Here is a 24492-nt window from a genome sequence, read left to right on the forward strand (position 1 = left end):
GATCTTAAGATCTGAAAGGTACAGTTAGAGGTAGGGATGTATGGACCGTGTAAAATCTGCTCCACCTGTGTTTTGCGGATTGTTGGGAGCCTTTTCTTCCATTGCCCACCCACAGACAGACATGAATATTCTTTATTCATCATGCAGAAAAATACGGAAATAATTACGTTAAGTATTTATGTAAGTATTTACATAATTTACCTTAGTATGTAATATTTAGTATGAAAGACTGAAGGCAACAGGAGAAGGGGATGGCAGAGGATGAGATGGCTAGATAGCATCACTGATGCAATGAATATGAACTTGAGCACACTCGGGGAGAGAGTGGAGGACAGGAAGGCCTGGCGTGCTATGGTCCATGGGGTCACAAAGAGTCAGACATGACTTAATGACTGAACAACAACTCTCCCATTCCATTCAATGTTTCCTCAGCAGAAACTTCATATTTTCTTACAAATTTATATGTGTAAATTTCAGGGAAGGAAAAAAATAATCAGAAGTCCATGGACTCCATGCGGCCTGAGGGGGTCTCTCTGCAGCAGATTCTGCAGGTTGGATTCTTAGAAATCCAAGCTCAATTTAGTCTGTATCAAATTTCCCCAGCATCCCTAGTTAGAGGTGATCCGATATGTGTGAGAAAGTTTATTCTTCAGTACACTAGAACTCCATTATTTGCAAGTGAATTCTTAAAGCAAAGACTAAGGATCCACCCGCATGATGGCTTCCTTGTAAGCACTTCAGGTGTGTATGGAGGCTGCCAGTGGGAGAGGCAGCTCATACTCATGACATGTGGTACCTGTACCTCTTAGGTAGGGATGGTGGAGAATTCCGCCATGGATTTCAGTGAGGCTGAATGCACTGGCTTTCAGCCCCCCAAAGCCCATGGCGGAACAGCCTCCCACCCCCCGCCAACCCCGCAGAATTCCCCCTGGAACGAAACTTACCTGCAGCGGCAGCAGCTGGTTTTTTGGCCGGCTGCTGCGGCCGCCATTTCTGTCCTGCCAGGCTGCTGTGATAGGCTGCATAAGTATTCGCGTAGCCTATCACGGTAAAGGCAGCCACACAAATGGCGGCCACTATACCATTTGTGTGGCTGCCTTTACCATGATAGGCTACGTAAATACTTACAGAGCCTATCACAAAAAGAGCAGCGGCACAAACGGCATAGCGGCCGCCGTTTGCGTTCCTGCTTTTTGCCATGATAGGCTACATAAGTACTTACATAGGCTATCATGGCAGCCTGGTAGGATGCAAATGCCGGCCGCTATGGCAGCCGCCATTTGCGTCCGCAGCAGCCCAGCTGCAGCCAGAACTCCGGCTGCGGATGGCCCAGGCTGGTGACTCCGCGGAGCTGCCGCAGAGCAGAGCCAGCCAGAGAGCATTCTGGGGGGAGGGATGGAGTGCCTCCCCCCCCACGAATCACACTTGCGAAAAGGTAAGTGACTTTCGTACATCCCTAGTCTTAGGGCCCAAGTGCCCATTACTTTAAAGATGTAGCTAAAGAGTGATGCCTTTTCCTTTCTTTTCCTTTTTGCTCTGAAGTAACTGCAAGAGATCCACTCTCTATTGTGGGGGGTAGGGGGTCTTTAACTCCTTTCCCTCTCCTGCGATCCCAGTGTAGATTGAGGCCGCTGCAATTGCAAATGCTGAAAAGGAATCTATTGAAATAAATGGATCCCTTTTGGCAATATAATTTGCAGGGGAGTGTGTCTGTGTGTTGGGGGGAGGAGAGTTAAAGCTGCCCTATCCCCCTGTGCTAGGGCCTCAAAAACTTTATCAAGTCCCATGAACTTACTTTAGAGTAAATAAAGAGGGGTGTAGCTGCATAGTGTGGCCCTGAGTGGTGCTATATATACAGCTTCTGTAGCAGTACAATTGTGGACAACCCCAACCAACTTTGGTATCTCACCAATGATACCACATTGTGATTTCTGCATGCCCATTGGCATGCTCTGGGGCACATAAGCAGTTCATACAGGGTATTGGCCTCTAGAGCTGAGATCTGCTACTGGGAAGCGCTTAAAGAGGGGAGCTTCCAGGAGGGAAGTGGTGGGCATGGGGAGAGTTCAGTGTTCTTGACTAAGGATGCTGGAGAAATTCGAGATGGATTAAAATGAGCTTGGATTTCAAAGAATCGCATGTGCAAAATCTGCTGCGGAGTGACCCCCTCAGGCCATGCAGAGTCCATGGAGTTTCAGATGATTTTTTTAAAACTTTCCCAAAATGTACGCCTATAAATCCATAGAAAAATACATACGTTTCTGCTGAGGAAATGCTGAATGGAATGTGGGACAATACACTAAGTGTTACGTTCTGGGGTAAATTATGTAAATACTTATGTAAATATGTATGCATTTTTCCGCATGATGAAAAAAATAGATATTTGCATCCGGCTGTGGGAGGATGACAGAATGAAAGGTGCCTGAAAATCCACAAAACACAGATGGAGCGGATTTTACACAGTCCATACATCCCTATTCCTGACACAAGCACCCCTTTTGTTGTTTAATCTGATCCAGGTTTAAAGATATAGGATGGCTGCCATCATGTCTAGTTTGTCTCTAAAATGCATGATTAATTTCATTTTATGGAGTGATCTCATTTGCTTTTCAGCTTTGCAACTAGGGATGGATGAAAGTCCCTTACCTGGTCCCGCAGCTTGCTTCATGGTGGGGGGAAGGTGCTTCGGTTCTCCCCCCAAAATTCTTGGTGCGGGGGGAGGCGCCCCACCCCTCCCGGCCGAAATTCAGGTTGGGGGGGAGGTGCCCCATCCCTCACCGCCGAAATTCTGGCCGGGGGGGAGCGCCCTTATTTTTGCCGTAGTCTAGGTAAATCTTCACGTAGACTACCCATGCCCAAATAAGGAACGCAAACGGCGGTGCCCATGGGCACCGCCATTTGTGTACACGCTTTTTTTTTCCAAAGTCACCCGTGATAGTCAACGTAACGATTTACGTAGCCTATCATGGCTGACTTTGGAAATGTAGCCATGATAGGCTACGTAAATTGTTACGTAGCCTATCACGTGTTTTTTTTTTAAAAAAACTTTACGGGGAAATGGCGGCGGCGGCAGCCGGTTGGAAGACTGGCCGCCGCCCCCACCCCCGCCGAGATGCCGCCGAAACGCCATCGGGACCCGCCGCCGAGAGGGACATTCGACAGAGGTAAGTCCCATCCTGGGGGGGGGCAGGGGGCGGAGAATTTCACCACCAATTTCGGGGGGCTGAATGCGTTGGCATTCGGCATCACCGAGATTCATGGAGAAATTCTCCACCATCCCTATTTGCAACCTGTTGTTGTTCCGATTCATAAAAATAACCAGATGTATTGGCCCAGGCCTGTAACCAAGTTACCTGTAGTGTTAGAGGGGCCTAGAGATCCATAATGCTTTGCTTAAGTTCATTATTGGTCCAGTCCCTTGCTAGTAGGCCTCTGAGCATGTGAGATGAGTCAAGGGCTGATACATTCCACACTAATAAGCTAGGGTGCCTTTTCAGGATGTGCCTGAGAAGCAAAGTTTGTTTGTCTTAAAGCTGCAGGTGGCTATACTGAGAAAGTTTCCTTCTGACCAAGCACAGCCAGTCTATGCTAGGGGTGCACGAAAGCCACTTACCTGGTCTCGCACCTTGCTTCGCGGTGGGGGGGAGGTGCTTCGCTGCTCCCCCCGAAGTTCAGGCCAGGTGGGGAGGCTTCCCTCCTCACCCGGCCGAAATTCAGGCCAGGGAGGAGGCGCCTCGCCTTGCCCGGCCGCAAAATAAAAAGTAAAAAAAAAACACGCCCCCGTGATAGGCTACGTGACGATTAACGTAGCCTATCATGGCTAGATCTGCAAAGTCAGCCATGATAGGCTACGTTAATCGTCACGTAGCCTATCACGGGTGACTTTTTTTAAAAAAAAAGCGCGTACGCAAATGGCGGCCCCCATAGGGAGCCGCCATTCGCGTTCCTTATTTGGTCGCTGTAGTCTACGTAAATCTTTACGTAGACTACGGCGAAAATATTTGCTATTTGCGTTGCCCTTATTTTCGCCGTAGTCTACGTAATCTTTACGTAGACTACAGCGACCAAATAAGGAATGCGAATGGCGACTCCCTATGGGGGCCGCCATTAGCTGTACGTGCTTTTTTTTTTAAAGTCACCCGTGATAGGCTACATGACGATTTACGTAGCCTATCACGGCTGACTTTGCAAATCTAGCCGTGATAGGCTACGTTAATCGTCACGTAGCCTATCACGGGGGCGTTTTTTTTTTTTTTTACTTTTATTGGAATGGCGGCGGCGGCAGCCGGTCAAAAGACCGGCTGCCGCCTCTGCCCCTGTCGAAGACCTGACGAACTGCCGCCGGGACCCACCGCTGGGAGGGACATTCGGGAAAGGTAAGTCCAATCCCGGGGAGGGTGTGGGGGGTGGGGGGTGCGGGAGTTGGCACTCGGCCCCCCGAAGTTTCGGGGAGAAATTCTCCCCCATCCCTAGTCTATGCTGGGAATGAATGCTAGATGGCACTTGCTGCTGTTATGCTGCCTATACATGTATGGTCTAAAACCCATTGTACCCTATGACTCTGGGTTCAGAGAAGCTGTCTGATCCAACCATTGGGTACGCCTGTGTGCTGATTGTACTCTATAAAATATCTCCTTGTACGTAAACCTGGATCTGATTTATCACTATCTTGGCACCTCTAAATTAAGAGGTCAAAGCCTATTGCAGGTGCAATACACCAGAGAAACAAGTTGTCACAGTGGTCAAAATAAAATTAACTTTCAAAACAAAACAAAACAAAACTTTAAACAGATCAGGGATGGATTGTAGGGATGTACGAAAATTACTTACCTTTCGCGGATTATGCCGATGGTGGGGGGGGAGGCGCTCCGTCCCTCCCCCCGGAATCCTGGCCGGGGGGGAGGCGCTCTGTTCCTCCCCCCCAGAATCTTCTGCAGCCGGCTGTGCTCCCCGGCAGCTCTGCGGAGCAGCCGGCCAGGCCCAGCCAGGCCAGAGCCGTCCACAACTGGATTTCCGGCCTCGGAGGGCTCTGGGTAAAACAAAAAATTAAAAAAACCCTGCGTACAGCCGCCACCATTTGTGTTCCTTCTTTTTGGCCATCTTAATCTACGTAAATATTTACGTAGACTGATGGCAAAAATAAGGGGAACACAAATAGCGTAGCGGGCGCTATTTGCTTTCCCCTTATTTTTGCCGTCTTAGTCTACGTAATTATTTACGTAGAGTAAGATGGCCCAAAATAAGGAACGCAAATGGCGGTGGCCATAGCCACCGCCATTTGCGTATGCCTTTTTTTTTTTTTTTTTACCCAGTCATTTTAGGCTATGTAAAAACGTACGTAGCCTATCACATCTGTGTAAAAAAAAAAAAAAAAACTGCAAATGGTGGCAGCAGCAGCCGGTCGGAAGACCAGCTGCCGCAGCCGCCGCCACTGCCCAGAAGATCCGCCCCAGTAAGTCTCATCCTGGGGGGATCCGCGGGGGGGTGGTGGTGGCGGGGGATGGCAGGCCGTTCCGCCACAGATTTCGGGATCCATGGCGGAATTTTCTGCCATCCCTAATGGATTGCCTTAAAGTTCCCAGAATGAAATATACATCTCAAAGAGTAAGGACAGTGGATCAAACTATTGCTTGGCAATAAGAATTAGCACTGTGCCAGAAATTTCTTCCACATTTTTTTTTCGACCATTCGCATTCAATGTGATAGAAAAGAAATGGCTTTCAATAAGAAATCCAAAGGAGGAGAAGTTTTGGAAAAATTCGCATGGGTTGGGTTTGGGATTCTTGGCCTTACCTTACTTGTGAGGTGGCTGAGGAGTGTGCATGAGTGTCCTGTGCAATCATCTCTGCGTTAGCCTGTAGCCCCCTCGGCTTCCCACACTTCAGTTAAAGCCATCATGAGAGGATGACACCGTGAGGCAATTCCTCCCATGAATCTTTCTTAGTTCAGAAAGTGCAGCTGGCCTGGGAGGTTGCAGAGCAATGGGAAGATGTGTAATGGAGAGAGAAAACACACACAGCACCTCAGCCACCTTGCAGTGATTGGGTAAGGTCAAAATTACCACCACAAGAAATTCAAAATTCTGCCTCAGAAAAGTGGAAGCTTCAACACAGTTGATGCTGTTGCCACCTACAGAAGCACTGCGGTAAACCAAAACCCTGAGGGAAAAAGGAAGGGCCTGTGCTACAACCTTGCCAACAGTGAGCCCTATGTGTGAGAAAATGTTGGGGAATTAAATTGTCCCCCCAATTTCTCTTCCCATAAATAGGCTGGAAAATTTTGAGAGGCTATTTGTGCACAGCTCTAATAAGAATATTAAATTAATCTGTCACTACAAATGAATAAGAGGTATTTGAGAGGACTAGGGATGTGCAAAACCACCCCTGCCCAGATTCTCCAGGCGCCTGCTGAAGCACCGCCTCTGCTGTCCCCCCCAGACCTGCACTTAAGGCCAGAGGAGCTCAGCGAGTCACCCGCACTCACCCTGGGCCCATTCGACGAGCACCTGCCATTTTGTGGCCTTTTCTTCTTATGAAAGGAAATATGCACAGTTTCTTTTAGCTCCCTTATTTTCATATTAAAAAAAGAAGTGACAAAATGGCTGGCACTAGCCAGAAGGGGCCGGGGTGAGTGTGGAGAGCGTCCGGGAAGGTGCCTGCGATGGGGCACTGCCTCCTCTTCCTCCTGCCTGGTCGGCTGCCAAAGGCAGCTGCCTGGGCAGCAGCAGCAGGAGGCGTGGGGCACCCCAGCTGCTAGCCACCTCTTGCATGCGAGCAGGAGATGGCCAGTGGAAGGGATACCCCATGCCTCCTCCTGCTGCTGCCTGGGTGGCTGTCAAGGACAGCTGAACAAGCAGCCAAGTCCAAGCTGTTCCTGGCCACTTGCTGAGCTCCAGGGCACTCGTTGGCCGAGCCCATCAGTGCCCTGGGGTTTGGAGAGCAGAGGCCCGGGAGCCAGGCGTGAGGGATTTTGTCAGCCTCCTGGACTAAGTTGGGTGCTTGTGAATCCCTAGTGGGGACTTCTCAGGAGCCAATTACCATTGCAATTAAGCCATTCGCAAGTAAATGAAAGCCTCACTGCATAGGATGGCTAGGCATCCCATTTTACAGAGGACAGTCCTCCAATAGAAGATGTCCTCCACTGGATGGGCTGTCCAGTCCAAGTCTAGCCAAAGGACCATGAGGAGGAAGAGCCAGCAGGGTCCTTGAAGTGACCGAGCAGGCACACAAGTCACCTAGTCAGTGTTCCTCACTATGGTGAGATGTATTGTCCTTCTATTTGAATTATGGTAATTATTTTTAAATGGAAATTAGCATATGTAAATGTTATGCAAATTGGTACCCTTTCCCCCCGTCTGTTTTGGAGATGTGTAAGTGACCACCTCACAGGAGAGTGAAGACCCTTGGGCCGATTTCAAAAGACTCCACCGTAAACAATTTAAATCCTCTTTCCCCTGGGTTTCCATGAACTCTGATATATTTACATTGGATAGGATACTTATTTTATTCATTTATTTATTTACTGTACATTTAAGCCACCCATTATTCAAAGTTCCATCTTATTAACCATTTACTTGTGCATCTTCTTACCAGGCCATAAAGCCTGTTATAAGATTCCTACTGAATCTTTTGTTTATAGTACCCTCGAAAATGATGGTGCTTGGATCTTGTAAATGGGTGTTCATTTTCTTTTAACTTCAAGATCTGACAAGGTATGAGGATGCCATTGTGTGCTACCTTTCCCCACTCTTTGTGGCCATGCAATCGAGATGGGAACTGTTTTGCTAACTGGAAAAGATATTGCAATAGCTTGTCATCACATCTACTACTCATGATGGCTGCATACTACTACCAGGATCAGAGGTAGAGCTGAGCCAAAATTTCTCAGAAGACATTTTTCTGAGAAGATGTCTAAGAAGACTACTTTGCAGGCATTTCTCTGAATACTATGCAACATTTTTCAGGCAGCATCTGCCATTCCTACTCTGCCACACACCCACACCCACACCCACAATGACGTGGAACGACACTTGCAGACACTGTTACTAATGACGGAAAAATTATACCAGAACTTTTTCAGTTATAGAAAAATATGGAAGGAAAGATAACAGTAGGAGGGAACATTTCTCAACTTGAGGGTCATGATAGAATGCAGTGTTTGAAACAAAGCTCCTTGCAAGTCTAAATTGAGAGTCACGGTCCATTTACACCTATAATCTTGCGTGAATGGCTGCTTTATGGCTGCCATTTGCATTAAAGGCCCTTTACATAAAAGAGCAAGCTGCCATTTTTATGCAAAATGGTGGCTCAGCAGACCAGCTAGAAATGCTGCATTTGCCTTGGCATGCGCCGAGTTGGGCAAGCACAGTCGTCCACTGACTGGAGTCCAGGAGGCCATGTGTGGGGGAGGGGGGGAGTCAGCCAGATTCCACCCCCTCTTGGACTCCTGCAACATCCCTAAATACACATTTCATCTGCATTTTGGTACATTTTTTTGAGCTGGGAAATGTTACCACAAATCTCAGGGAAATGCAAAAACTGATAGATAACGATGTTCCAATCCTCGTGTTAGTCTGGGACATGCGCATCTGGCCAGTTTGCTTAAAAAACCTGGACTGAACAAAATCCTCAAGCATAACTAGATAATGCCACTGCCCATCACTTGTAGAAATTAATGTACCATACTTCATATGACGTGATAACAGCCCTCTCTAGACTTAACACTGCTACAGGTTAAATGACATTAATGCGAAAAGTTCATGAATGCATAATAGAGTATACAATTTTGAGAACAGACTTTAACAGGAGCCATAGTTCCTTGAATGATCTCAATGCATTAAAAGTCTTTCTGATGGAAAATTATATTTTAGAGTGAATAATGGACAGTTCTTCAACAGGTGTGAAGGAATGAGGAATAGAAAAAGTGTAAGCGAGCATATGTGCATCTCTACTGGGGTGCACGAAACCCACTTACCTGGTCTCGCAGCTTTTCGCGGTGGGGGGGAGGCGCTTCGCTGCTCTCCCCCCGAAGTTCAGGCTGGGGGGGGAGGCTTCCCGCCTCGCCCGGCTGAAATTCAGGCCGGGGGGGAGGAGCCTCGCCCGGCCGCGAAATTAAAAGTTAAAAAAAAACAACACGCCCCCATGATAGGCTACGTGATGATTAACGTAGCCTATCACGGCTAGATCTGCAAAGTCAGCTATGATAGGCTATGTAAATCGTCACGTAGCCTATCACGGGTGACTTTAAAAAAAAAAAGCGCGTACGCAAATGGCGGCCCCCATAGGGAGCCGCCATTCGCGTTCCTTATTTGGTCCCTGTAGTCTACGTAAATCTTTACGTAGACTACAGTGACCAAATAAGGAACGGGAATGGCGGCTCCCTATGGGGGCCGCCATTATCCGTACGTGCTTTTTTTTTTTTAAAGTCACCCGTGATAGGCTACGTGACGATTTACGTAGCCTATCACAGCTGACTTTGCAAATCTAGCCGTGATAGGCTACGTTAATCGTCGCGTAGCCTATCACGGGGGCGTTTTTTTTTTTTTTAGTTTTATTGGAATGGCGGCGGCGGCAGCCGGTCGAAAGATTGGCTGCCGCCCCCGCCCCTGACGAAGACCCGATGAACTGCTGCCGGGACCCGCCGCCGGGAGGGACATTTGGGAAAGGTAAGTCCCGTCCCGGGGGGGGGGTGCGGGGTGCGGGGGGGCGGAGAATTTCTCCCTGAAACTTGTTCGGGGGGCCGAACACGTTGGCGCTCGGCCCCCCGAAGTTTCGGGGAGAAATTCTCCGCCAACCCTAATCTCTACCACACACACAAACATGGAAGCTCTGAGCATATCCCCATTACAAAAACTCCTACTCCCTTACACAACTCAGCCTATCCTCCCTTGTTGCTCCCAATGCAGGAAACTCCTTTCCTTCAAACTTCTCTCCCTTCCTTCAAATTAGTAATGTGCCAAATATTTTTTCTGCATTTTTCAACCATTCTCATTCAATTTGATATAGGAAAAAAATGAGTTCACTTTTTTTTCTTCAAAGTAGAAGAAAATGTTGGTGGAATTCTCATGGCTGGGGTTTGGGGTTCTTGCATTTGCCTTAGTTACAAAGTGGCTGAGGACCATGAGAGGCTGTCCTGTCTTCCATTATACAATCACGATCTCACGGTCTGCATCCTCCCTGGCTTCCCATGCTTCAATGAAAACCCAGGGCAGGGTGTCATGGGGTAACTTCTCCCATGGAGCTTTTTCACATTAGGAAGCACTGGCAGCCAGGATGGCTGCAGAGTGGTGGAGGGAAGTGTAATAGAAAAAACAAAAGAAAACAGGACACAACACCTTCAGACAACTTGCAGTGATATGATAAGGTCCAAAACACCACCAAAAAGAAATTCTAAAGTGCCCTGAGAATGAGGTAGAAAAATGGAAGCCTCTTGTGGGGGAATAAAACTGTTCAGAAATTGGGGAACAGATTTTGGCACAGCACTAATTCAGATTCCAGATTTTCCACAAGACCTTTGCCTTACTCTCTTAATCATCAACCCCAGCTGTAACTTCAAGTACATGCAACAGCATTTGCCCACATTCTTCCCTCCATAGCTTTGTCTGTCTCTCCCTTCCTCTGTAGCAGGGGTGGGGAACTTGTGGCCCTCCAGATATTGCTGGATTCCTCCTCCAGCATGCTGAGATTTGCAGTCCAACAACAACTGGAAACCTACAGGTCCCCCAACCCTGCTCTATAGTTTCCCCATCCACCAGCAATTTCACTGTCTCTTGGGGTGGGGTGGGGGGCAAGGATGTGCCTATGTAACTGTGTAAGACAGCCTTCCCCAAACTGGGGATATGGTAAAATCCAGATGTGTTGGACAGCAACCTCTCATTCCCTACTAGCATGGGCCAAATAGAGTTACCTGCCAATGGCGCATGCTGGCTGGGAGTTGCTAGGAATTACGGGAGTTGCAGTCCAACACATCTGGTGAGCACCAGGTTGGTGAAGGTTGCTATAAGTCATAGTGGACACTGATAATGCAATATAGACAAATAATAATAATAATAATAATAATAATAATAATAATAATTTAATTTCATGACATTTCTTGTATTTCTATACCACCCAACAGCCAAAGCCTTCTGGGTGGTTCACAATTTTTTTTTTAAACCCAATATAATGACATAATATAAAATCAATGTACAAAAATATAACAACTTTAAACCATCAACAGTAAATCCCATGACCAATTAAAAACCTTTCCAGGTGCTGTCAAATGCCTGGAAGTAGAGGAAAGTCTTAAGCTGGCACTAAGAACATGACAACATTGGCACCAGGCGGGCCTCAGCAGGGAGAGCATCCCATAATCGGGGGGGGGGGGTCACCACTGAGAAGGCCCTTTGCATTGTTGCCACCCTCCAAGAGTCCTTTCAAGGAGGCACTTGGAGGAGGGCCTCAGATGATGAGTGTACTGTATGTGTAGATTCATAATGGTTTCTTAGAACCTTAAAAAACATTGGTTTTATAGCAATTTTATTGCCATGGCTTTCTCCAAAGAATTGTGTTAAATGTAGCCTGGTGAGGATGCTGTGAAATTTCTAGTCCTATATAGGCTTTCACCTGCACACAAGTAGGGCTAAACTGCATAGGGGACATAACCCTGAATGTCCCCACATGCCTGGCTGCCATTTAGATCTTTGCATGTTCAGCTTGAAGATCTGAATAGAGCTCCGTAACTGTATTTGGTGAAATGTGCCTACAGAATTCCCATGACTGGAAATCCTGATAAAGGTTAAGGTAGGTTTTCTGATCCTGGGAATTCTGTGAACACATTCAACCACTCAGTTACAGAACCCTATTCAGATCTTTATGCTGTGTGTGCAGTGATCTATAATGTAGGGAAGTCAGAGAATTCTGCCACGGAACTCTGTGAGGCCGAATGCCAGTGCATTTGGCCCCCCGAAATCTGTGGCGGAACGGCCTGCCCCCCTGCCCCCCCTCAGATCCCCCCAGCCCCTGCAGATCCCCCCCAGGATGAGACTTACCTGGGGCGGATGTTCTGGGTGGCGGCGGCTCCGGCGGCAGCTGCGGTGGTGGCTGCGGCGGCTGGTCTTCCGACCGGCTGCCGCCGCCACCATTTGCAGTCTGGAGGGTTTCTCTGGTTTTTTTTTACAGGGACGTGATAGGCTATGTAAAGATTTACGTAGCCTATCATGGCTGGGTTAAAAAAAAACCAGAACGCGTACGCAAATGGCGGCGGCTACGGTCGCCACCCTTTGCGTTCCTTATTTTTTGCCATCTTAGTCTACATAAATATTTACATAGACTATTACGGCGAAAACAAAGGGGAACGCAAATAGCATAGCGGGTGCTATTTGCGTTCCTTTTTGATTCGCCATTTTAGCCTACGTAAATATTTATGTAGGCTAAAATGGCGAATCAAAAAGGGATGCAAATAGCGCCCACTATGCTATTTGCGTTCCCCTTTGTTTTCGCTGTAATAGTCTACGTAAATATTTACGTAGACTAAGACAGCCAAAAATAAGGAACGCAAATGGTGGCGGCCGTAGCTGCCGCCATTTGTGTACGCAGTTGTTGTTGTTGTTTTTTTACCCAGAGCCCTCTGCAGCCGGAAATCTGGCTGTGGATGGCTCTGGCCTGGGCTGTGCTCTGTGGAGCACAGCTGGCCGTTGAGGATTCCGGGGGGGAGGAACGGATTGCCTCCCCCCTCCATCGAGGATTCCAGGGGGAGGGACGGAACGCCTTACCCCCCACCATAAACATAATTCGTGGAAAGGTAAGTGACTTTCGTACATCCCTACTATAATGTAGGGATGTACGAAAGTCACTTACCTGATCCTGAAGCTTGATTCACATTCGGGGGGAGGCGCTCCATCCCTCCCCCTGAAATTCTGGCTGGGGGGAGGCGCCCCGTCCCTCCCCCCTGAAATTCTGGCCGGGGGGGAGTCGCCCGTCCCTCTGGCCATGAAACCTCCTCTTCTGCTGGGACACAAATGGCGTCGGCCGTAGCTGCCACCGTTTGCATCCCTGCAGTCAGCTGTGATAGGCTACGTAAATGTTTACGTAGCCTATCACGGATGACTTAAAAAAAAAAAAGTGCGTACGCAAATGGCGGCGCCCATGGGCACCGCCATTTGCGTTCCTTATTTTGGCACTGTAGTCTATGTAAACATTTATGTAGACTACGGCGAAAATAAGGGGAATGCTATTTGTGTTCCCCTTATTTTCGCCGTAGTCTACATAAATGTTTAAGTAGGCTACACGTGCCAAAATAAGGAACGCAAATGGCGGTGCCCACGGGCGCCGCCATTTGCGTATGCGCTCTTTTTTTTTTCAAAGTCAGCTGTGATAGGCTACGTAAACATTTACGTAGCCTATCATGGTGTTTTTTAAAAATCTAGCCATGATAGGCTACGTAAATCTTTACGTAGCTTATCACGTTTGTTTGTTTGTTTGTTTGTTTTACTTGGAAATGGCGGCGGCGGCAGCAGCTGAACTGCGGCTGAACCGCCGTCGAACCGCTGCCGGAGCCGCCGCCACCAGGGACATTTGAACAAGGTAAGTCCCGTCCTGGGGGGTGGCAAGGGGGTGGCAGACCATTTCTCCACCAATTTCAGGGGGCTGAATGCGCTGGCATTCGGCCTCCCCGAGATTCATGGAGAAATTCTCTGACATCCCTACTATAATGTAGAGGGGGCAGAGGGACGTTTGAAGACAGGGCATGTATGCTTCCCCCACACATCTCCTATACAATTTAGCCTTACTTGTGTTGCAGGCAAACTCCTGCATTGGGCTTCCATCAAAGATTCTTAGTACACACAAGCATTTTGAAGGGTAGGATGCAGATATGCCCCACATTTATTCTCTCTCTCTCTCTCTCTCTCTCATACACACACACACACACACACACACATGCACACACCATCAGCACAGACTTGGTTTGCAGGGAACTGCGCAGAGAAAACTGCCATTAGAAAGGGAAGATCAATTTGCTATGTATTTCTCATGGTGCTTGCCTCTGATAAAGTGGGATGCTTAAGTCCACAAAAAATCCATTGAGACTTAAAAGTTCTTTTTATGTATACCATACAAATATTGGCCCTTAAGGCATCTTACAAAACAGTCAAAACAAAGGAGCATGTACAAAGCAATTATAAAACACAATCGACAGCATAAAGGAATGAGTGAGCATCAGACAGAGTCATGCATTCATGTTCAGGGACTATATGCTCCAGCTAGGAATGTATGGATTTTGTTAAATTTATTCTGTCTGAATTTCACAGATTGTCAGGCCTCTTTGCTCTGCCATCCACTCATTGATGGGATCAGATTTTTTTTTAACCCGAATTTCATTCTACTTGCATTCATTCACATTAGTCTTAATGCACAGTAGTGTTAATGCATACTTGTACAAATGCACTAATCCACATTCGTTAATGTGAATTAGCACAAATCCTCTGCCAAAGTGAAAAAAAAAGGTCCACAAGTCTGTGGAATTCATGTGGCTTGGAAAAAGACGGTCCACTGTGGAATCTGCAGGTCGGATTCATAGAAATCTGAACTAATTTGAATCTATTGTGGTTTTCTCTGACATTCCTAGCTTTAGCTGCTGACGGTTGTTCATTACATTCTCTCACCTTGTTTCCCTTTACTCTCCACAGGTACAGGGTCCAGCCCATATCCAGTTTCTGTGAAGACCACAAGGAGCACCCAGTGTGTGTGTGTGTGTGTGTGTGTGTAGGGGGTAGCATCCTTGTGCATATTGTGCACATTGAGGGGACATGGCATAACTGTGGCCACACCCGCAGATCAGTCAGCGTGGGTTGGTTCCCTCCATTTCCACATAGCATGAGGGAACATCTCTGCCATTTCATGGAATTGGTTGACAGTGGCAGTGTTGCCCAGGACACTGGGGTTGTGGCAGATAGTTATGGAATGTATATACAGAGTGGCCCAAAAGTAGGTATACAGTACAGTTTATTTGCATTCTATTACATTGTTTATTACATTTACATTTGTTTAACACTGTTTAATCTCGTAAGTGCTCGAAATGTATTCCATCAGTGTTGCAACATTCCTCGAACCTGTCCAGAACACTGTGACACAGAGTACGACACAAATTCCTGTCTGCATCAATGTCCATAAATGCTTCCGAGATGAACTCTTTTAATTCATCCACTGTCCAGGGATTCCTTTCAAAAACCTTATTCTTTACTATGCCCCCCCCCAAAAGAAGTCCATTGGTGTTAAGTCGGGTGAACGTGGCAGCCATTCAATGCTGCCATGTCATCTGATCCAATGCTGTGGGAAGGTGTTGTCAAGATAGTCCCTTACTGCAAAAGCATAATGAGGAGGTGCCCCATCTTGTTGGAAGAGCAGTCCGGCAAAGTTAGCCCTGGTTCTGAGTTGTGGCACTACCACATCGCGTATCATGTTTAGGTAATTGTTACTATCCACAGTTGTATCAAAGAAAACCGATCCTACAACACCTTCGCTGGACAGTGCACCCCACACTGTGACTCCTGGCTGGTTCAGTTGAAATGTGATAGTCAAATGAGGATTTTCATCTGCCCAATACACACAGTTATGCCTGTCCACGTGGTCTCACAACTTGAAAGAAGCCTCATCTGACCAGATGATCTTATCAAGAAGGTCTGGTTCATTAGAGGTTTTGTTATGCATCATCTCACAGAATTGCGACTGATGGTCTGGGTCATCCTCCAGAAGACCATGTAACAGTCTTGGACGGTACGGCTTCAATTTCAATTTATGCATTAAGCGTTGCAAGGGTGTTCTAGGTATGGATTAGACGCACGTCATGTGAACTTTTTCAGACGGTTCACAAATGTCAGAGCAACTCTCATCTCATTTTCCTCTGTCATAGACATCCTAGGATGTCCAGATTTTGGTGCATTAGCCACTGCACCCGTTGCTTCTAATTTATCTCTAAGACAATAAATTGTCAGATGTGTTGCTGGAGGAGTGTCAGATGCTTTTTGCCACGCTGTGCACACCCGCTTGGCATTTTCAGTCTTCCAGTACTGCTTTAGAATCCACTTTCTTTGTTCTTGACTCAAGTTCGTTGCCATCATTCACAATATCAGTACAAAAAAATAACTAAACAACTAAACAACTATATACTTACTTAAGGGCCTCAATCCCCTCACTCTCTACACTTAACTGATTTAACTGTCACTCCCTGTCACTCACTCTTCCCAACTGTCATTCTGACTCCACCCACACATCTTCTACTCACACATTCTCTCCCCCTCCCATCAACATTCTAAACAACTGTATACCTACTTTTGGGCCACCTGGTGTATGTACGTGTGTGTGTGTGTGTGTGTGTGTATATGCTGCATTTCCCTCTCCTTTCTTGCGTATATTGGATATGATAACTGTTCCACCACAACGGCAGCAGGACATCTCCAGCCCCAGCGTAATTGCAATATAGGATTGTTTTGCCCATCCAAAGTGTAATCAACATCAGTGCAGCCATACATTTCCTTTGTTATGAAGGGCATTCAATTTTGACATTTCCCCTTGGAGCATAGCATATAGTTTTATTTAGCTATCCATAACATTTTACACATTTATTCCATGAACTCTGCAAGACAAGAGTAAAAATAGACAGCCTCCTTTGAGGACACAGCATGACATGAATATAGAAGCTTCTTGTGCATTCTCTTAGTGAACTCTATAGAGATCTAATCATCCTGGAGTTGGTATGGTAACAATGATTACTTTATTGACTTAACACACCAGTTCTGACTTGTTTAATGCATATAAGCAAATCATGAATTCTTTTGTTTTTTTGAAAAGCAAAACAAGGGGGGAAAGTTTCTGAAAGACTATATTGCACATGCATAAACAATGCACTCCTTTCACGCTGACTTACATTGACATACTTTAGACAGCTGACTATTATATCAGACAAAGATGGACCATTTATAGATGAGCATAGTAATAAGGTTACAGGCTTATTGCCAAACAAAATGGCTCCTATTTTAATGATTGTTTGTTGAAACTGTTTCTGTTCTTGAAAGGCAGACAGGAGGACTGAGAAACAAACAATACACAGCAGAAAATAAAGTTGGTGTCCTGTGAGCACAGACATATTCATCATGGCTACCACTGCTTATCTCTTCTTCCTCAGCCTCAGGCTGTTTTGAGCATATGAAGTTAGCACGTCCACAAACTAACATTCCATTATACCTTTGCCTTGGCTTCCTCTGAGCAAGAGGGCTGGCTGCTGTTATAAGGCAGATTTCATGTCAATACTTCAGGAAGACTCGTTAATATGTCCCATTTTCAGAATTTTCGAGAAAGCAAGGTGTGGTCCGTTGAGCTGGTGTAACACAGTGACTAAAGCTGCAATTCTATACACTACCAGACCCCAATGGGGGATGCATGCCTGGCCCCTGCTGTACCATCAAATGTGCTGCCAAAATTCAGAAATGCGGGGGCAGCAAAAAGGAATGATTTGCTTTAGAAGGTGCACCTGGTTTTAAACTAAAATTGACCCTTTTTGCCGTCATTGCCACACCACCAAATTCCAGTGACAAACTACCAATTTTCTTTCTGCTGCCATGGCAAATTCAGCAGTGGCAGGGAGAGGTGGGGGTCCTGCAAAAAGGGTCAGAGGAATGGCATGCAGCCCATGAACCATGTTTTGCCTACCCCACTATATTGCAATGGGTTGTCCTCCCTGCTATACACACATATCTGGGAGTAGTCCATCCCACTGAACTCAATACGACTTCCTTCTGAGTAGACATGCATAGGATTGCATTGCTAGAGTATGAACTGGGGATATTGACAGGTCTCTTATAGCTGGTCAGACTCCTTGGACATCTAGCTCATGTATTGTCTACTCTAAATGATGGCCACTCTTCAAGGTCTTGGACAAAGGTCTTTCATGAGATTGAACCTGGAATCTTCTGTGGGCAAAGCATGTGCTCCATACCTAAGTTATGGCTCATCCCTGGTTTCAAACCTCACCTCAGGAAACTTCCTGCTTTAACCCTGCTTCAGATGGAAGCCGAGTAGATAGGCTTTGGAAACCATTGATTCTCTCAGGCTCAACCTCCCTCCATCAGTATTCTTTGCAATATTGGGTTAATTGGCATGACACACTCTTGCAAGGTTTGCTGAGATAATATCTGTGAAGTACTTAGATCAGGTGTAGGGAATGTGGCACCCACAGGCACTGGTGCACCCTCAGACACCTTTCTTGGTGCCCATCAAGGTGCCCTCCCCTACCACTATCTATCTATCTATCTATCTATCTATCTATCTATCTATCTATCTAATCACACAGAGTTTTTTTCCTGGACACTGGGATTGTTTCAAAGCAAAGTGAGGACCTCTAACTGCTTTCATCTTCTTTTCCCATGAAGGCCTCTGGACCACATACATTGCTCACAGACATTTTTAGAAAATGAAGATGGTGGGCAGCTGCAGGCCAATGCTTTCCTCTGCAGCACACCTATTTTGTGGTGGTGTCCAGAACAGTTTCTCAAATGGCCAAACGTGCCCACAGGCCCAAAAACTGTGGCATAGTCCTGACTTAGATCAGCAAATACAAGATTGGTTCAGATGAACCCCTCATGGTTCCAGAGAATGCAGCTGCTGTGGGATGCAAGCCGTGGGACATGGGTTTCCTTTGGGGCCATCCTGTTTCACCTACCTGGGATCTGGTGGAGGCAGTCACTCTGGTAGGCCTCTGTCAATGCCTGAACGGTTGTTGCTACTGGGGAAAAACAAAACAAAACAACAATACTGGGTGACTACACCCAATCCAGGAGCTAGGCCGGCTCACCCTATTTATAAGGAAACTGAGTCACCAGGTGGCTCCAAGGGTTAATTCAAAAGCCCACCACACAGATTAGAGTTGCCGATCCTGTTGTAATTAAAGTTAATAAATTGGTGGGCTTACTTAATGCAGTGCTCTGGTATTCTGTCTCATTATTATGCCCTGTGCATGCAAGCATAGCCTCCTTTTCTTGCAATTCATTGCCGCTAACACTGCCTAAGGGTGGCACTTCTGCTATTCCTTCACCTTTTGCAGGTAAAGCCTGTAGCTCAGTGGTAGAGTACATGGAGAAGGACCCAGGTTCAATCCTTGGCATTTCCAGGTCAGGCAGGCTGGGCAAGAACTCTGTCTGAATTAACCCTGGAGAGCTGCTGCTAGTTACTGCAGACAATAGTGAGTTAGATGGTCCAATGATCTGACTCAGCTTCCTTTGGTTGTTTTCAGTCAATACATTTAGACCCCCCTTTTTTTTATGGTGAGCCCAGAAGGCTCCAGGGATCTCCTCCAAAGAACACAGACACTGCACAAAGTGCCCTGGCCTCTTCCTAGATGTGAACTTATGGGAGTGAATTAATGAACAGGTAAATGGGGGGCGGGACTAGTGCCCATTCCACCTGGTGGGGCAGATGATCAATATTCTACTGAGATTGCCGGAGAACAGGAGAAGACCAGGTGTGGCACTTGGAAGCAGTGGAGAAAATGTACCTGGTTCTGGAGGGATCTCTTCCACAAGTGCATGGGAGACAGGCAGGGGGTCACTGCCCCATTTGCCCCAAATATAGAGCCCCTGGGAAGCTGAGTCTTTCTAGAAATCTTTCAGTGCAGGATGATTTCTTTTTAAGACTGAGACACTGCCCGTCCCCCTCCCCAGGGAATAGTCATCTTTCTGTTTAATATTCAGTACTCAAATCTTTTTGTTTTCCCAGTGAAATAGAATGACAGATGCTGAGGGGTTAATAAAGGGAATTTTTTTTCCCTATGATTCCTGCTATGAAAGGAGGCAGCAGTCTCCCTATCCTCACCGGATCACCACTTTTCTTGTCACAGCAAGCCATGAAGTGGGATATAAATAGGGGGTGAGGATTCATTGTACCTCACTAAAGCATATTTATAGCAAATATTTGTCATGATTCATATTAAACATTCCCCCTAGCTTTTGCAGGCAGAGCAATTAAATGGGCATTCATATCAGTGATACCTAATTTTTACAATGAATTTTGACAGAGTGTTTCCAGCCAATGACAGACAATTGTTAACAGTCAAAAGATAATGCTTTTCAAGCAAGGGAAGCGTTGGGACATTACAGTGGAAATAAAATGAATTTAAAACAGATTCCCGGTGTTATTGGAGCTACTAAACTTTTATAGCTGTGTTATATATATCTGAGCCACATTTCTAGAAACCTAGAATAAAAATGCTCAGATTTTGTCTCAAACACGCAATGCATGCACTTGTACCAGTTCAAGAAATCTGCAGATTTAGAAAGAAAAAATGACAACAACCAGCAATCAAAGTATGCTGGAAAATGCTTCTAATGGCATAGGGTCAAAAGCAAAAAACCCACCATTGCAGGTCAGATAAGACCTGCTTGTGATAAAAGAAAAAGAACTATAACAAAGAAGAAACATTTATGTAATCCCATAATGTATTGTCTTAAGTGAATAGGCTGTGAAAGAGACTTTGACCCCAGGACAGCCTTCCCCAACCTGATGCCCTCCAGATGTTTGGACTTCAACTCCTGGGAGCTGTAGTGTGAATCATTTGGAGGGCACCAGGTTGGGGAAAGCTGCCTTAGGATTTTTCCCCTTTAAAACAAACAAACAAACAAAATCAGAAAGACAAATGATCCAATAATGTTTTCTATATAAGCACATGGAGCAGTGGGGGTGGGGGTGGGCTTGGGCTCACAGTATGGATGTCCACTACTTATCTAGTCCAGAGATGGGCAGATTTCAGGCCTGTGGGACTTATTTGTTGTTGATTTTACTAGGATGCTGTGGTCTACCAAACAGAGCCAGACACAAAATGGTGGCTCAGGGGGCAGAGTCAATTATTTATTGCATCCCATGTCAGGAGCTGCCCTTTTCCAGCATGCGACCCCTTTGCTAAGAGAACTGTACAGCTGCCTATTCACTAACAGGCCTGGCTGAAGGTTTTGCTACTAATGTATAAAGCCCTAAACAACTTAGAACCAGGATATTGGAGAGAGAGCCTTCTCCCTTATCATCCTGCCCAGTCACTGAGGTCATCATTCTGTGGTGGCCCCCACTCTGTGGAACTCCCTCCTTAGGGAACTCCACCATGCCCCCTCTTTAATGAGCTTCCGCCATGCATTAAAAACATGGTTGTTCAGGCAGGCATTGGGGGGGGGGGTTTAAGAAAACGTTTTTATTGTAGAATTTTATTGTTTTAAACTGTTTTATTATATGCTGTACATTGCCCAGAGTGGCTGGGTGACCAGCCAGATGGGCGATTAATAAATTTAATAATGAATGAATGAATGAATGAATAAAATAATAAATAAATAAAAATCAGATGGGATGCTCCTCCTAGCGGTTCTGCATGGACCTATGGCCTTATTGGAGTCCAGCCAGAGAAGCACTCACATTGTGGTGGGTCCTTTTCTGTGGAACTCCCATTTTCTGGAGTTCAGGCAGGCAACACATTGTGTTTTTTTGGCACCTGCTGAAAACATCTTTATTTTAAGAAGCCTTCCTTGGTTAGCCAGCCATGGTTTTTATTGGTATTCTGTATTTCTCTTCTTTTTTTTAACCCTTTTAATATGGTATTTTATTGTGTTTATCGTTTATTGTTCACCACTCTGGAATCTGTTTAGATGTGGAGCAGTATATAAATGCTGTTTAACAAACAAACAAACAAGCCATTCACTGGGATATATACAAATCTGCATGAGTTACCATAGATCAGGGATTCTAACACTTTACTCTAAAACTGGCCAGCAAACCTGAAGAAAGACCTGGTCAAACGCAACTAATAAGTCCACCTATTTTATGGATGAGGAATATTGATGCTGAGAGATGAACAATTAGGCCAGCCACAGCAGTGGTTTTTGTTTATTCATTTTTGTCTCTTTTATCCCCTTGCTCTTGTTAAACTCAAAAAACCTTGGAGAACTACTGCAAATCATCCAGAGATCTACCAATAGATCCCAATCTACATTATGCCTGCCCCTGATCTAGTCTACCTAGGTGTTATAAAGTCTGAACTACCTTATCCCTGAGGCTTAATTCATGTAGGGCACAATCCTATGCATGTTTAGACAGAGAAAAAGGCCTACAACTCCCAGCATTCCCCAGCCAGTATGGGTGGCTGGGGAATGCTGGGAGTTGTAGGCCTTTCTTCTGTCTAAACATGCATAGGATTGCACCCTTAATTTATATTCCTGTCATTGCATGTGAAAATGTCTATCTCACCTGTACAGTGTGAGGATATCAACCAAGACATGAATGCTAATTGTTGTAGATATTCTACAGAGGTTCTACAGAGTTTCATATATGATTGCCCAGTTGTAAAATCATTTTGGTTGAAAGTTATTGATACAGTAGAACTAGTGCTGTGCCAAAACCCCACCTGCCCTTTCTCAGCCTCTTTTGTTTCCCTGTGAAAGAGGAAGTCATTTTTCTGTCTCTTTCATTGGGTTGCTGAGAATTTTAGAGAAATTTCTCAGGGTACAGGCCATTGGTGCTTACCTGACTGTAAGGAGTTGGCTGAGGGGCTGGTATGCACTCTTTCTCTTACCATGTGCCCCTGGTCTGTCCTTGCAGCCACTCCCACTGCTTAAATTTCTTTGAAAGCCCTCCAGATTACTTTAGAAGGACTTCCTCCCTTGGGGCTTTCCAGTGTGGCTCTCTATTGAGTGCCTGAGAGCAGAGCTAGGAGTTATTGTTATTTTTCTTATAATTTTTCTTCTTGTTGTTGTTAAAAGGACTTTTACTAACAGCAAAGCAAAAACAAAAATGCCTCAGTCAGCTTTCAGGCACTCAGCACTCAGCAGGCAGCTGCACAGGGCAGCCCCAAGGGAGGAAGTCCTGGCTAAGCCCTCCAGGGGTCTTTCCAAGAAACTGAAGCAGCTGGAGAAGCTGCAAGGACAGAATGGGGAGGAAATGGTAAAAGAAAGAGCACCCGTACTCCCTTCACCCACCTCCTGACTGTAAGGTAAGCACTGAAGCCCTCCACCCTGAGAAATGTCTCTGAAATTCTCACCCCTTCCCACAAATTTTCAGTTGCAATTTCTTTTCACCCCTCCCCCAACGAATGGTCGCAAATAAACAGATCAAACAATTTGGCACAGTGTTAAATAGAACAAATATTAATTGCTCTTCCATACAATGAAATTTCTGAGGTGATGTGGAGAATAGCTCCAGGCATAGACTAGTCCAGCAGTGGTGGCAAAAATGATGACATTAACACATTATTTCTCCTAATGTACACATTTGTGTATGCGTGTTTTGATTGGAGATTTCCATTGCCAAATGTGGAGAACTGCAAATTTTGAAGGATACGTGAGTTTCAGTTTGCATAGCGGTCTGAAAGTGCAAAATTAGGTAAGTTCATATTAAAATGTGAATTCCACAAATTTCTCCCCATCCCCAATTGTTAGTCATATGAGTGAAGCCTCAAATAGGGTTTATACCATCGTCTTATTGGGATTCCAATAAAAGTAAAAAAAAAACACAACACCCCCGTGATAGGCTACGTGACGATTAACGTAGCCTATCCCGGCTAGATTTGCAAAGTCAGCTGTGATAGGCTACGTAAATCGACTCTTCCCCTGGTCTGGTATGTCTTGTCTCCTGATGTATCATGCACATATATACATTAGAAATCTAAATGAAAAAGAGAGAGTGACAACTCAGAGCATGACATGAGAAAAGTAATGTGATACATTTTCAGCCTTATGAAGAGCTTTGCCTAACTCAAAAGACTGCATATGTTTTCATCGACCTAAGTTGGTCCAATCAAAAGACTGCATATGCTTTTATCTTTTTTAAATATATTTTTTTAAATTTATTTTTCAAAAGAAATTACCACCACCACCACCACCAACAAACTTCTTATTAATTCAAAATCCTTCCCCAGTCCCTCCTCAATTCCCCCCCCCCCGCTCAAACAGGTTCAGGATTCTTCTTCTCTCCTCCTTTATTTTTTGTCTCTGTTCCAGGGTAATATACAAATTCATCCTATTTCATTCCTTCATTATCTTTTCCTTTTCATGAGTCCAACAGATTTCTATAACCTTCTATCAAAGTTGTTCCATTCGACTCTTTTTTCATAAAAAATCTATATATTTTTCCCAATCCTTTTTGAAGTTGTCTCTTTTCTCTATTCCTCTGTGCACTCGTAGCTTCTGTGTCAACTTTTCATTTATTGCTATGTCCCAGATTTTCTTTTTCCACAAAGAGATTGTCAACATCCGGGCTATCTTCCAATTAGGGATGGGGGAGAATTTCTCCCCGAAACTTCGGGGGGCCGAGTGCCAATGTGTTCGGCCCCCCGAAGTAGTTTCTGGGAGAAATTCTCCGCACCTCCCCGCCCCCCCTGGGACGGGACTTACCTTTCCCGAATGTCCCTCCTGGCGGCGGGTCCCGGCAGCAGTTCGTCAGGTCTTCGTCAGGGGCGGGGGCGGCAGCCGGTCTTTTGACCGGCTGCCGC

Source organism: Heloderma suspectum, chromosome 2 (genome assembly GCF_057233095.1).
Source record: "Heloderma suspectum isolate Gila_16-S chromosome 2, 16-S_ref, whole genome shotgun sequence".
Classification (NCBI taxonomy): domain Eukaryota; kingdom Metazoa; phylum Chordata; class Lepidosauria; order Squamata; family Helodermatidae; genus Heloderma; species Heloderma suspectum.